Source organism: Paramormyrops kingsleyae, unplaced genomic scaffold (genome assembly GCF_048594095.1).
Source record: "Paramormyrops kingsleyae isolate MSU_618 unplaced genomic scaffold, PKINGS_0.4 ups291, whole genome shotgun sequence".
NCBI lineage: Eukaryota > Metazoa > Chordata > Actinopteri > Osteoglossiformes > Mormyridae > Paramormyrops > Paramormyrops kingsleyae.
Window position 1 is genome coordinate 20,004 of NW_027326228.1, and position 16,194 is coordinate 36,197.

The window sequence follows — 16,194 nt, forward strand, 5'->3', positions numbered from 1 at the left end:
TTTCCCCATGGGGATTAATGAAGTGATGATTTTTATTATTATTTAACATTTATTATAATGTTGAATTGTGAAATGCGGTTGCCTTTTATTTCCCCTGACATAAGTAAAACAAGGTACTAATACTAAAGAAAGTGTTTTAACTATTTGCATGGGCATTTCTGAGTAGAAAACAAAAAAATTAAGGTAGATCAACTTTATTTGAATGATGAGGTAACTTAATATTTCAATGAATATTAAATTAATATTAAGTAGGTATTACATGACTTGATTAAGGTACACATAGGCTGACATTTGGTGCCCGAGCTGAAACTGTTCTGGGCCAGAACAGGGCCACCAACATGTCTACATCTGGCTTTGTGCTGGCCCATGTGTGGGCCACCTCTGGCAAACCAGATCTGGGCCATCAAGGGGCCGTCATTCATTGCGGTATGTGGGCCGGGTGTAAGCACATAGTGTGGGCCAGATCCGGGCCATATCAATTTTGCTATGTGTGGGGAGCGATCCGCTCAATCGCTGTCATTCCATGCAGTATGTGGGCCAGATCCGGGCCAGATCTCAGACAGAGCCTGGCCACTTGTGGCTAACATAAGGCCCAACTCTGGCCCAGATGTTAACCTGATGCGGCAACCGAGAGCGGTCCGCTCAATCGCCGTCATTCCATGCGGTATGTGGGCCAGATGATCATGCGTGATGTGGGCCACATCCGGGCCAGAAAGATTTTGCTATCTGGGAGGGGAGGTGGGCACTCTGGCTTTAGCCTTCTCTTTTAATTTGCTGGGAATTCTAGGGACCTCTTCAGTGTGCAGCTTTAAGTGGTCAATGTTAACCCTTAAGTTGGCTTTCCCAAAACCATCTACAAGGTCAACACTTTTCCCCTCTATTCTTGTCACTGTGAAAGGCCCCAAGAACTCCGGCTCCAATTTTCCTCCCTTCCGTTGCTGACTGCGAACATTCTTCCTCCACACCATGTCACCAACCTGAAGCCTTTGGCCAAATGTCTTTGATCGCAGGTGCCTTCTGGTCTTCTCCTGCACCCTTTCAACATTGTCCTGTACTATTTTGAGGAGTTTTTCCTGCCTCTCAATGTCAAAGGTGACCTCCTCTTCTAAATATTTGTCCTCAATGGAGTGATCAATCTGTAGAAAATTAAATAACGTTTTTAAGATATTATTTAACTTGTCTTCAGTAGTCAAAGAATATATGCATTAACATTTATATTAAAAACCTGTCTAACCTGATACTGTTCAGGCACTTCAAATGGGTAGCGTGCTTCTCTACCAAACATCAGGAAATATGGTGAGAAGCATGTTGTCAGTTGCTTTTTGGTGCGAAGACCAAACATCACTGCATCTAGATATCTGTCCCAGGTGTTGGGCTTATCGTCCACCAGCTTGGCAAGAGCCCTACAAATGAAATAGATATATCCATAACTTTTTGGTTTGAATTCCATATTCTCCATAGGATTGTAACAGTTACATTGTTTTTGCAGTCACCCTTATACAGTGATCTGAATAAAACTTTAATAAACAAAGAAATCAATGGGGGAGCTTCACAAACACAAACAAGAATATAATGTTAGATATGAAGGCTCAGTGAATACATGGAAGGTACAATGAGTGAGTAAGCTGGTTTGGCTTATGTAGTGGTGTGTGAAGACTGGAAACAGGGGACTGGAATCAGGCCAACAATCAAAAGCCCAGTGAAACAAGTGTAAGTGTAAGACTAGAAAAGTAATGGTGAAAAGATTCATATAATCATATTTTACCTCTGTATGGTACCATTACACCTCTCAACCAGCCCATTTGTTTGGGGGTGGTATGGGGCACAAAGGCTCCTCTTGATTCCCAAGGCTTGGCATACCTCTGTGTTTATCTACAGGGATGTAAGAAAACCTCTTCCTCATTTGTGCCTGAATTGACGCTGTATAAACATATATAAGTTCATACCACTGCTGAATGTTCATACCTCTGCTGAATAGCAAATACATGACAATGCTTACATATTCGGCACATTTGTAAAATACAATAACATTTCAAAATGTACTGTATTAAAAAAAAAAAATACTTACAGTGTTGACAAACTCTTTGCCCTGGTCTGTGAGGATGCGTTTGGGCACTTCAAATTGGTAAACAAATTTTAGTATGCACTCTGTCACTTCCTTTGCGGTCTTTGACTTTAAGGCATAAGCTTGTGTCCATCTTGTGCTGGGGGGGGCCCACTCCTGGCACGCCCTTATTGCTCCCCTGGGCCCAACACCACATTTCACACAACACTAGGGCCTTGAGGGGCGGTGGGGAGGTGCGCCGAGACACTGCCCCGCAATTTTTACTTGCATGTTAGACACCACATGACACTAGGGCTGAGGAGGTGGGTTGAGGCAGGTGGGGCTCTGCCATCTGCCAGCGGTGGGGTGCCCATGCCTCAACTGCTCGCCCACTTTTTGCACCTTAGTCATATACTCAGTCCATATTACATTAGGGCCTTGGGGGTGCGGGGAGGGGGATGGGGGACTCTGCCATCTGCCAGTGGTGGGGCCCTCATACCCGAACTGCACCCACTAATTTTAATGCATTGTAGACATAAACACACAACTCTCTCACACATGTACATGCACACTTCACACCAACATGGGTCGGGGAGGGGATGGGGGCCGAGGGGCCCCCCCTAACTCTCTGTCTCTGGCCCTGCGCGGGTGGGGTGGCCCGCCGGGTGGAAGACCCATCATGGGGGGGTTCGGGCAGCCCTGGCAGGTGTGGGCGGCCTCCTCTCTTGGGCCGAGGGCCGGGTGGAGCTTGGCTCTGTTGCGCCGTGGTGGGGCCCTGGCGGGCAGTCCGGGGAATCTTGGGACACTCTGGGCCCTGCTAGGCGGATTGGGGGGTTCGGTCTGGGCTGGGCGGGGGGTCTGCCGCTCCCCGGTCGCCGCGGGTCCGCTCCCGGGTGGGGGGGGGGCTCTTTGTATGGGCCCCCCTTGGATCATCCTGCAGTGTTGGGGGGGAGGCGTGCCGGGTCGCTGCAGTGGGCGGCGGCCCGTCCTACCGGGGGACGGGCTGGGGGGGCTGGGGCTCCTCCGGTGTGTGGGGGGCCGTCCGCCGGGGGGTTGGTCCCGGACCCGCCTGCCTCGGTGGGGGGTCCCTCGCGGGCTCCCTCTCGGGTTGGGCGGGATGGTTGTCTCGGGGATGCGAGGCTGTGGGCCCTTGTGCCGGGGGGCCGGCAGGGTGGCCTCGGTTGCCTGGTTCTCCTGCCTTCGCAATGGGCCGGGGTGGGGGAGGTAGGGGGTGCTGCCACCTCCCCTGACGGCATCATATGCCAGCTCATCCAATGACAAATCAAGACAAACCTACACTTGCACATACATACAAGAATGGTTGAGCGATCAATATCATTATTATTATTACTTTTTAGGGTATGTTAGAGATTTAGGAATTGAAATATACATATATAAGGGTACGATCACGTGTGTGTATGCTACATATATATAATACCGATTTTTAGTAATTATTATTAGTATCACTGATGTTGTTATAATTCTTGTTGTTTGATGAGTGTTATGTTTCTTATGGTTGTTTGTATTCTGTATTCCTCTATACTTAATTTTTTTCCATCCCACCTACATTATTAGTGTTATTATTTCTGTATACCTTTTTTTTTTTTTTTCTCTCTCCCCCTCTCCCCATGTTGATTGATGTCTGTTATTGTTACACTTGTTGTTTCTATATCCCCCCCTGTTTTTCTTTTTTTTCCTTTTTCCACGGTACTGGGGAGTTTGGAGCGGCCACACTCTTTGCTCTTGAATGTAATGTAAAATAAAGTTGTCCTCCGAAGAGGGGGGGTGGTGCTGGCAATAAGAAAGAAAAAAAAAAAAAAAAAGATTTAGATACTCTTACTTTATTTTGTCATCATCAGTTATTTTCCATTTCTGGAACAAAGCTCTTTTCCTCCTTACTTTATACTTTATTTCCCTAGTAACCCACCTAGGTTGCAATTTCCTAGATTTATTCTTGCTGGAAACAGGTATGAAGTCCTCTTGCACTTGCAATAATGTGCTTTTAAAAAATTCCCATGCCTCTTCAACAGTTTTGTTTTTTAACTCTATCTAGTTCACAGTTTCTAGTTTTAATCTCATACAATTGAAGTTAGCCTTCCTAACATTATATATTTTTGATTTGGACTTTGCTCTTCGGGCACTAAACTTAACCTCAAATTTAACCATGTTATGATCGCTACTGTCAAGTGGTTCTAAAACGTCTAATTTACCAATCCTGTCCTGGTTATTAGAGAAAACAAGATCAAGAATGGCATCTCCCCTGGTAGGGGTGTTAACAAACTGAGTAAAAAAACAATCCTGTACTAATTCCACCATCTCCAGTTCATTTTCAGAAGAGCCAGCAACAATGTCCCACTGCATCCCCGGTAGATTTAAATCACCCATAACTACCACATGATTTTTATTGCTCATAATCCTAATATCACTGTATAACAATCTGCTTTCCTCGGCAGCTACATTAGGTGCTCTGTAACAAACACCGACAATTAGGCTATTTGTGTTATTAGCATCTAATTTTACCCATATAGCTTCCGTACTTTTACTTATATCAGTAAGCTCCCTTGCCTGCAAGTTTTCCTTTACATATACTGCAACACCACCTCCCTTCTTACCTATACGGTCTTTACGGAACAACGTGTAACCATCCATATTATATTCTTGTCCATCCTTTTCTCTCAACCACGTTTCAGTTATTGCTATAATATTATAAGAGTCCGATGAGATAAGAGCCTCTAAATCATGAAATTTATTCCTAATACTCCTGGCGTTTAAATACAGACAACAAAGGGTAGGTCTATTTCGGTGCCCACTTATATGATTTTTTGGGGCTTTCCGTTTCCCCCCAGTTACATACTTAACTAACCTCCCTGTCCCCCCAGTCCCTAGTTTAAACATTCCTCAACTACTCTACAAATACGCCTTCCCAGTACACTGGTTCCCCTCCGGTTCAGATGCAACCCATCCGGCTTGAACAGGTCCCACCTGTTCCAGAAGGTCCTCCAGTGCCCCATAAACCTAAACCCCTCTTTCCTACACTATCCTTTTAGCTACGCATTTAATCTCCTTATCTCTGCTAACTTAGCCTGACTTGCGCGTGGCACGGGGAGTATTTCAGAGAATACCACCATGGACGTTCTGCTTCTAAGCTTATTGGCGACTTCTATAAATTTATCCTGCAGAACAGCCCTTCTACCGTTGCCTATGTCGTTGGTGCCAACATACACCACGACAACTGGATCCACCCCAGCTGGGGCAAAAGCTTGTCCACACGATCTGGAAGGTCTCCTACCTGGGCACCAGGCAGGCAAGACACCGTACGGGACCCTTTATCACAGGTGCACACATAACTGTCTACTCCCCTAATAATTGAATCCCCTACTACCACAACCTCCCTCTTCCTGGGGGGAGGGGGCTCCTCAGTGCCCAAGGGCCCACCTGCCTCCCCAGTCCCTTCCGGCTCTAAAGCTGGAAGCACCTGAAACCTGTTAGACACAGACACCTCAGGTGATGCCGCCTCTGTAACGTGTGTACGCCTTTTCCTGCATCTACGACCAATGGTCACCCAGCTCTCTCGACCTCTCTGCTCTTCATTCTCCCTCCTCCCCGCTAGTGGCGTACACACCATCTCCCTAAACGGCGTATTAACTAGCTCCTCTAACTCACTGTTGCATTGGATGAGAGCCGGTTGCTCCTCAAGGTCGCGAACCTTGACCATGAGTGAGTCCACTAGCTTACATCACTCACAGATGAAGTCCGACTGGACACTAACGTCCAGAAGGGCAAACATCTTGCAAACGCAACACTGAGCCGGCCCCATAATTGACTAACTCACTATGACCCCGTACTCCCAGCCCAGTAAATTTATACAGTGTATTTAACTATAAAGATTAATTTGCTTAACGATAAATGCAGCAAAGTGCCGAGTACCTAAAATAAGTTATTAGTTGTGTTAAATCTGAACTTCATTATTATTTTTATTTAAAATTTTAAACCTGATAAATTTACTACTACTTACCAGATGAACTTCTGCCTAAACCAAGTATGAACTAAAAACAAGGCGAAATCGAAGTTGCTCTTGGGAGGTCGAAAAACCACAAAAACCCCCACACAGCAGGCTACTGCCGGAGCGGGAAAAAAGTGGAAAATGTCCTCCCGGCCCCGACTGGCGACCGAGCAAAGCTGAGGAGCAACTGTCCTTTTCCGGCGCTGGGTAGCGATACCGACGTTAGATATTATTAGTTATTATCGCCCCGCGGGTGTTTGTTTCGGAGTTAAACGTGGACAGAAAACGCCGCTCACGCGACACCCGCAGCTCTCTGTCGGTAATAATCGTAAACAGGTAAAGCACACGAAACACTCAAAATATACGTTCAAAACACTCCAAAAAACAATCCCAAACAATCGCTGCAGCTCAACACCACTCTCTCGCAGCAATCCCAGCAATCCTGGCGCACAACCCTCTTAACGGGGGAACCATGTGTGTTTAGCATGTGTGTGAGAGAGTGTAGAATGAGAAATTTCCCTCAAAAATGTAATAAGCTAAGTGACACTTTACAGTTTCTCTTATGCTAACAGTTTATTTGAGTGTACATCTGATCATATTTTTGTGTTATTCAGACTGCGTCTTAGACCAGTCGTCGTCAGTCGTCTTAGACCAGGCCAGCATCTCCACACAACTCCCTGAGCCACATCTGCACTCAGTCCACACACCGTGGGAGGACCCTTCACAACAAGATCATCAGTACTGCAATAGGTCTCGCAGAAAAGATGTGCAGGATAAGATGACTCAGTGTGATGAAGTTGCATATTTCATTCTTCAAAATGATGCAGACACTTTGCTGTACACTGGAATAGCCTTAGAAACATTTAACACTCTTGTGTCGACACTGGAAGGATATGACAACGATGAATTTACAATGCCTGTACGAGATCAAGTCCTCATGACACTTATGAAATTAAAGAGTAAATGTGTAATAGGTGACCTGAGCCGCCAGTTTCATATATCACAGAGCATGGCTGGAAAGATTATCCCACACTGGTTAGACAAACTGTAGGAAGTTCTCCGACCATTAATTCCATGGCTGCCAAGAGAAACTATTCAAGCAACTATGCCTGCAGCCTTCAAGAAGAACTTTCTGAATACTACATGCATTATAGACTGCAGTGAGACCCTTTTACAGAAACCCAGAAATCTGGGCTCAAGAGGGGAATCATACAGCCATTATTATTCACACAACACAGTCAAATATTTGGTTGCTGTTGCACCATGTGGACTAATCATGTTTGCGTCTGCGGCATATGGCGGTCGATGTAGTGACAAATTTACCACAATGGACTGTGGAATATTAACATACCTGAAACCTGGTGATGAAGTGGCATGGCAGATAGAGGTTTTACAATAAAAGACTTACTCTTTGAGAGAAAAGTTAGATTAGTAATACCCTATTTCACAAAAAAACGTGGACAGCTAACTGAGGAACAGGTAACATACACGCGTCGGATTGCAAATGTAAGAATCCATGTTGAAAGACCAATCAGACGTTTGAAAGTCTACAGAATACTATCACAAATTGTTCCTATAAGCATGGCTCCTAAAATAGACAAGATTCTGAGGATATGTGCTGCTCTAGTTAACTTAAGAGAGGATCTTATGCGTGATACAGAATAATTGTGTATGTTGTAAACAAGCGTGGACTCAGGGATATCAAGATCGTTACCCAGGACATTAAATTGTGTACTGTAATGTAATTATTTTAAGGTAGAAATCTGATGTACATTGTAGGAATTATTAGCTCAGGTAATTTTAATATCTCCACCAATATGTTTGAAATTAATTAAAGTTTAATTAATTATTATTTAATGCTGATTATTAACCAATCGTTATGCCGAATGGTCGGCTCCTCCAAACTCAATTGCGGTATCCCTGTGAGTCTGTTAATGTGAGACTCAAATGGGATTCACTGATTACCAGTATCGCTTAGTAACCTGGGTTAGAAGGCTCGTCCAGAGAGCTGCATCACCAGGTAATGTAAACGATTGGTAGCGAAGCTCCCCTCACGGCCGATGAGAGAGAGTCTCGCGATGTTTCAGGCGAGTTTGAGGTTCAGAGCTTGTAGCAAGATCGCACAGAGGCAGAAACTTAGTGTGAGTACTCAATGACGGAGGCTGAAGTTGTGTAAAAGACATGTATTTATTCCTAGCTAACACTACAACTAACATAAGGCAGACATTACACCTAACACAAACAACAAACACGAAATAACGGAATAAAACAAACGATGTAATTATGAAAATGCAATGACCGGATGAGTAACCTTAAATGGGAAATACTGTTCTGCAAAGCAAGCACAGTTTGTGGAAACACGACCCTAAAGTCTTATAGCAGGTTAAACAGAACAGCTTAAGTTGTTAGAATGAAAGGAAGTTGGTTTACTTGGTTGAAGAGTGGGTGGGGGGGGGTCTTGGCAATTGATGGCAGAGCTGTTGAGCTGATGGCACTCAGAAAGGCGCGGCGTTTGGAGCAGTGGAGTGGAGCCCCTCTGGATTCTCTCTCCTGGTGAAGCTTTGTCTTGGGTGCTGTTCTCTGTTCAGCTGGGCCTTCACCGGAGGGTTTCTTGTGGGCTTCTTGTCTCCCAGGCTGATGTTCTTCTTCGGGCTGGCGGTTATTCTCTGTGCACCTTTGTTCTGAGGTGCTAGATTTTTATGGTCTAAAGTTCATGAATAGGGATGACCAGGAATTCGACTCCTGGCCCAATGGCTGGCCATCCATTTGGCGAGCTTTCGGAAGGGGGTCTGTATCAGTCCTTTTGGGATTTATGGCCCGACTGATTCTCCCTTTACTGATGATTTTCATTAAGCTGTTATAACTTTTGATACATCCACTTTTATGGTAATCACTGACCAGATTTGGAATCAGGGGTGATTAACAATCAGTTTGACACCAAACATGCCATACCAGCTTCACAGGTACATACCTCATACCATCTGTATTAATTGATTAAACAATTAATTATTTTATCTATGTGACTGATTCACATCAGTATAGGATACAGGTGTTTTGGGTTGCACCTCAACAGATGTTACACTTTGTGCAGACATTACATCAAATATTCATATTACAAACAGCACATCTTATCCATAGATAGGCGTGGCCATTAGTTTGTGGTAATATCAATATAAGTTGCACATGTGGACACAACATATCTTGGTTGGTGTGGCTTATTCTAATTGATCTTCTCCAAAATGGATAATGTACACCTTAATTCAGTTCTTTTTAATATAGTATGTTAGAACACAGAAACTTGGTAACGGTCCACCAAGATCAGATAAGGACCACAAAGGAATGTTGGAAGAGAAGGGGAGGTTTTAGCAAAGAAGACTCTCTAAAAGTTAGGACACATTGGTTACACTAATTTTCCAGATTCTTCTGGTATACCATGAGAACATATATACAATGGTAGCTATACCTATCTATTTATTTAAATTTATATGTGTTCAAGTGCAAAGGGGTAAAATAGGTGATACTCCGTGAACATGGTTATAAGGGTGGCACACAAAACACTAAGATTGTCTAAGGACACATACAAACATAACCTATCTGTATATTGAGACCAGTAGTCGTGAGTAAATCAATATACAGGGTATACAAAAGCCAAACTTAAATGAAATTTCCTTTAGGGTGTCCGTCTGTTGGGTGAGTGATATGTAAGGCAGAGTGTATGTGGAGGGGGTTGTGTGCCATGTCGAGGGACCCCTGTCCATTAGGTCCACTCTGCTTGTCTGTAGGTCCCTAAATCTTTGGGCAATAAAAGTTGGAGTGCTGGGCTCCCTTGTTATCTGTGTGTGTGTGTTTATGTGTTTAACCCCCCTTTGGTGCCTCTCGTACCAGGCTCGGCCTTGTCTCAGGCCACCTGGAATTTAGGCCCTGTGATATGTGCATGTGCGATCCTACAACATATATGTAGAGAGTAAATAATTACAGGTCTCCCTTTTTTATCTTCTGTTCTACACAATGTAAATATTTTTGTAGAAAGGTTATGTGATACAGTACACATATAATGCAATCAACTGAACAATTATTACTTTTTTTTATTCAAACACAATGTGATAAGCTCTTCAAGTGGAAATAAATGTTTTTCTCAAAACTACAATAATTAGTTGTGCATTCTTGACATTTTGTTATTGTCTTGGAAGATTATAGAAATACAGAACTATTCCCAACATTTAATGTCGTTGTTATTCCCCTCGAGGTTAAACAAAGGCTCAGGTCGTTCTTGGATTCACTGACATTTATTTGGACAACGTCTTTTACATTGAAGTCCCAACAATGCCGTCAGAACTACGAAAGAAAGAAATAACTTAAATAACCCTTCTAAAGTACACATAATAAACGAAAAATACATACAACAAACACGTTAACACATACCTCATTGGCCTCTCTGACTCAAGAGGAATAAACTTAAACTTGGATATGGCTTCTTCAATTCTTCTTACTTCTTACACCTTTTAACTTAACTCTCTTAATGATGTGTAACTAACGCAGCGCCTCGTGTGGCTACATCGCCTGCAGTGACCCGGAAAACTCTTGATTGTCGTAATTAAACAATTCCCAAGCGAAACAAAAGAGAAAGAAAAAACGTTCCACCTCCTTTTATGAAATTTAGTAGAACAATATGAAAATAATTAACATGTATTATCAAAATAAAATATATTACTTATTTATTCTAATGATTATTCTACTGAACCTTTTAACATTAGGGATTAAATAAATGAGTTGCATCTAATGGCAGCTACACTCCCACCAATCACTTGTGATTTCCAAAATGAACTTATAAACTGTGCTAATCAGCCTCCAGTAAAGTGACAGTCTTGTGGATTGGTCTTATTAGATTAACTGGTTTACTTAGTTTCTTTCCATTGTCATCTAATGCTGAGTCACTGATTAGTAATTGCACTTTACGTACGCATCCATCTTGACTTGGGTACACAGCAGTAACCTTTGCCAGTTTCCAGCTGTTTCTGGGTGTTGTATCATCCTGAATGATTACTATGTCGTTGACCTTCGCGTTTCTGTTTATCTTATGCCACTTTTGTCTTTGCTGTAGGCTTAAGAGATATTCTTTCTTCCATCTCTGCCAAAATTCGTTAGCTAGGTACTGCACCCTACGCCATCTTTTCCTAAGGTAGAGGTCCTCCTTCACAAAGTTTCCTGGTGGAGGCAGTATTATCGACGATTTCATTGTCAAAAGAAGGTTGGGTGTAAGTGGCTGAGGTCCAGTAGGATCATTGAGTAAGAGTGTTGTTATAGGCCGGCTGTTCACGACTGCCATCACCTCATACAAATAGGTTCGTAAGGATGAACTGTCAAGTGTCCTGGATGACTGATCCAGGATAGATATCAACACACTTCTGATGGTTCGGATTTGCCTTTCCCAGGCTCCACCCATATGACTAGCAGAGGGTGGGTTCATGACAAATTCACAGCCTAGTTGTTTTAGGCATTTCTGGTCCATTCCTTTTACTGCTTCCAAAAACTCACGTCTTGCTCCAACAAAATTGGTGCCTTGGTCTGATTGCAATTGACGGACGTTCCCACGCAGAGCAATGAAAGCACGAAGTGAGTTGAGGAATGCATCAGTTGATAAATCATCAAGCGATTCTATGTGTATTGCACGAGAGCACAAACATGTGAACAGCAGTCCATAGCGTTTCAGTTCTTTTCTTCCCTCCTTAATATAGAACGGGCCAAAACAATCCATCCCACAATATGTAAAGGGAGGAGTTGTTTCCATTCTTTCACTAGGCAGGTTTGCCATCAATTGTTCTTCTGTTCGACGTCTGAATTTCCTGCACCTGACACAGTTGTAGATAAACGATGATACTGCTTGACTACAGCCAAGAATCCATATGCCATTAGATCTCAGTTCATTGATGGTCATGCCACGCCCTTGATGTCTCACTTGCTGATGATAATGATCAATCAGTAACTTGGTGATATGGCTGGTCTTTGGTAGTATAACTGGATGCTTGACATGTGGATGCAGAGTTGCATGCTCTAATCTACCTCCTACTCTGAGGATGCCCTTATGGTCCAGGAAAGGATTGAGTCGATACAATCTGCTTGTCTTGTCTTTAGTTATGAACTCCTTTCGGGACTGAAGTTCTTTGACTTCTTTGGAGAAGACTAACCCTTGAACAATGGCAATAACTGTGTGTTCAGCTTCTTGTCTTTCTTCCAGACTTGTAGCCTTGTTGTTTCTCTTTATTGAGCCCTTAAACTCCTTTACAAATCTGGTAAGTCTTGCAATAGCTTTAACTAGTTTTGTCCAGCTGGAGAATTTCGGGAAACGTTCTGCCAGAGAATTCGCTGTTGTTAAGGTGAGGCTTACAAAACTCTTGCGTACTTCTGGGTCTTCTGTATTAAGCTCTCCCACCTTAACCTCTACAGAAGGAAGTGAATCTCGCCAGAGAAAACTCGGACCACTGAACCAGTTGGAAGCAATAAGCTCTTTAGCTTTGAGTCCTCGAGACGCATGGTCGGCGGGGTTGTCTTCTGATGCAACATACCTCCATTGTGTTAGGGTAGTACTTTCCTTGATGTACTGAATACGGTTCGCCACGAAAACATGAAAACGCCTTGCATCATTGTTTATGTATCCTAAGACGACTTGCGAATCCGTCCAGAAGAACTCTTGCATATTTTCCAGCTCTAGTTCTCCCTTGAGCATATTACTTATGCGCACAGCAACTACTGCTGCAGACAACTCCAGCCTTGGCACAGTAGTTACCTTAGTGGGTGCTACCCTGGACTTTGCAATAACAAGTGAACAGTGAATTCGTCCTGTTTTACTGATTGCTCTTAGGTAGGTACAGACACCATATCCTACAACACTTGCGTCTGTAAAATGGTGGAGTTCATATCTCTGAACTTCTTGAAAATCTGCTGGAAGATAGCAGCGATCAATCTTGACATGAGCAAGATCCTTTAAACCTAGAAGCCAGGATTCCCACCGTGATTGGAGCTCATTTGAAAGTGGTGCGTCCCAGTCTGTCTTGTCACGACACAGTCGCTGTAGTATTTGCTTGCCAAGCAGAACAAAAGGTGCCACCAAGCCAAGTGGGTCGTAGACAGAGGCCACAGTTGACAACACTCCTCGTCTGGAAAGTGGACGCTCACTCACGACTACTCGAAGCTGGAGATGGTCTGAAGCTACCCTCCAATTAACTCCTAGAGCTCTTTCAATAGGTTGCTCGCCCAGTACTAAGTCTTTGTTTCTTACTGTTTCCAGACAATCCTCTTTAGGAAGAGAGTCAAGAACTTGTGGGCTATTGGAAACAAACTTGTGCAGTCGCAATTTTCCAGTACTGCACAGGTGTTTCGCTTCATGGACTAATCTAATAGCCTCTTCTTCTGAGAGGAAACTGATAAGACCATCATCCACATAAAAGTTTCTTTCGATGAATCTTATAGTTGCTTCACTAAACTGGCCTTGACCTTGTGCCGCAATGTACTTAAGACCAAAGTTTGCACAGGCTGGCGAAGATGAGGCCCCGAACAAATGAACTCTCATACGGTAGACTGATGGACTTAAGTGAAAGTCTCCATTGTCCCACCACAGGAAACGGAGGTAGTCCTGATCTTCCTCTCTGACTCTAAACTGGTGAAACATACGTTCTATGTCGCACATCACTGCCACTGGACCCTTGCGAAATCGACACAAGACACCTATCAGTGTGTTCGTCAACTCTGGCCCTGTGAGCAGGTGATCATTCAATGACACTCCTCTATATTTTGCTGAGCAATCAAAAACCACTCTTATTTTTCCAGGTTTTTGGGGGTGGTACACCCCATGGTGTGGAATGTACCAAGCAGGACTTCTGTTCAGTTCCTCAAGTGGGACCTTGTCCGCATCTCTACGTTCTATTGTCTCATTCATGAATTTTATATAGTCATCACGATATTGCTTGTCCCTTTCAAGTCTTTTCTTGAGACATTGAAGTCTGTGTTCTGCACAGTTCTTATTATTTCCCAGAAAAGGCCTGTCCTCTTTAAATGGCAAAGGTAGCTCACAATGTCCATCTGCTTTCATTTTTACTCCTTCTTCCATTATAGACATAAAGCGCTGATCCTCTTGGGAGAAGTGATAATCCTTCATCTTTCTTTCACTGAAATCAGACTCAAGAACTTTAAGCACATCTGGTGGTGTGATGACTTCCTTGACTTGAGTGCGACAAATGTAATGGACTTTATTTAACAACTGATCTGATGACTGGCTGGGTGACACTTCCTTGACAATAATTCTGTGGCTGCTTCCCATAGCACCACCATAGTCAATACAAGGGTCAGCACCACCAACTATTGTCCAGCCCAAGTCTGTTTTTTGTGCGAATGGCTCATTGTCTTTTCCTGACACAATTTCTCTAGGTAATAGTGCTTGTGAGCAGTTGTAACCTATGAGTAGTCCAACATCACATTCTATAAGAGGGGCAATCTCTTCGGCAAGGTGCTCTAAGTGAGGCCATGCTCTTGCTGTCTTAGGAGTAGAGTGACTTAAATTAGCAGGAATAAACTCTCTTGTATAGGTTACAGGAAGAGGAATTCTCTTTGAGGAATAGAAGCCTCTGATTTGCAGCCCAGACAACCTTTCGCTGGGAATGACTGCCTCTCTGGTTGACAGTGTAGAAAGCTTTAACTGTACATGTCTCTTGTCAGCATCCAGAGCATCTGCCTTTTCTTGAAGAATGAATGTGGTGTCACTCTGACTGTCTAAAAGGGCATATAGCAGAATTTCGTGTTCTGGGTTGTTTGTTGTGGACAACCAAACTGGACTGATTGTAGATGTAAGGTCATTGCCGTTATTTTGGCCTATACGGTGGGATATTGTCTCGTTCGGTGCTTCTTTACCTTGTTTGATTTCCTTTGTGTCCTTTATGTTTTTGCTGATTTTTCCATCCCGTTCCTCGTGTAAACATGTTGGATGGTTTCCTTTGCATGTTTCACAAACATTTCTTTTTCCACATTTCTTTGATTGGTGTCCAGAGTTAAGGCATCCAAAACATAATCCCTTTATTTGTACGAACTTGACTCGTTCCATTAGTGACTTGTCCATGAACTGTCGACATGTGTGAATGCTGTGATATAATTTTTCACAGAAGATGCATTTCCTTATATTTGGTTTCTCTTCTGCAGCACTTGTCAGCACTTTAGTTCCAACACCTTGAATCTTTATTGGCTTAACCTTCTCTAAGTCACTTCCCTTAAGTGCATGGAGTGACGTTACTGGGTTGCACGCTATTTTGGCTTCTCTTGTAACGAAGTCAACAAAGTTACTAAATGTTGGAAAGGAACCATGCTGCTCTTCAACCTCAATAACCCTCCTATTCCATCTTGCCGTGAGCCAATCAGGAAGCTTACTTAGTATTTTTTGATTTTCGCTGCAATCATTTAGCACTTCAAGATTCTTTATTTGTAGCATAGCAGCTTCACAGCCTCTAAGAAAGTCAGAGAATTCTCGTAACTCAGCACTGTCCTTTGTTCCAATCTTTGGCCATGATGTTAGCTTATCTCTAAAGGCCTTGGCGATCACAAATGAACTTCCATATCTTTCATCCAGAGTGTCCCATGCAGCATAGTATGCTGCGTTCGTACCCAGTAAGAAGTAACTCTCGACAGCTCTTCTTGCTGGTCCACCAACATATCTGCGCAGATAGTAAATCTTTTCATTCACTGGAATGCTTTTCCTGTCTATTAGTGTCTGAAAGGACATTTTCCAATCTTTGTACCTGAGAGGGTCTCCATTGAAAACAGCAGGCTCTGGTACTGGTAGACGGCTTATGTTAATGGAGTCTGCTAACGCTCTAGCCAATACTATGGTGCTATCTTCTTGAGCGCCATTGGCAGTAAGTTGCGACCTTGTGGTATGTTGAGTAGCAGAAAACTGTTGCCGTATTGCAGTAGGTTGTGATGAAGTGAGCTGAAGTTCAAGTAGACTTCCTGGCTTAGGAGCAGCCTTTCTTTGTTTAATATTGTCATGTAGGAGATCTGAGATTTCTTCATCTGAGTTGTTTTCTTGCTCATACACCTTCAGTCGTGCTTTGGCTGCATTAATTTTCTTTACAGTTTCTAACCGTTCTAGCTCTCTTCGCTTCTG

At 43.3% G+C, this 16,194-nt stretch overlaps 1 long non-coding RNA gene across 1 annotated transcript; it reads right to left on the bottom strand.

Annotated features, from left to right (window-relative positions):
- Positions 1–920: 920 nt before the first annotated feature.
- LOC140587498 (uncharacterized) lies at positions 921–2,180 on the bottom strand. The gene is made up of 4 exons (XR_011989171.1): positions 2,069–2,180; positions 1,766–1,872; positions 1,235–1,403; positions 921–1,136 (listed from the first exon to the last, which is right to left on the bottom strand). It is a non-coding gene; the product is annotated as an uncharacterized lncRNA (long non-coding RNA).
- Between the last annotated feature and the right edge of the window lie 14,014 nt (positions 2,181–16,194).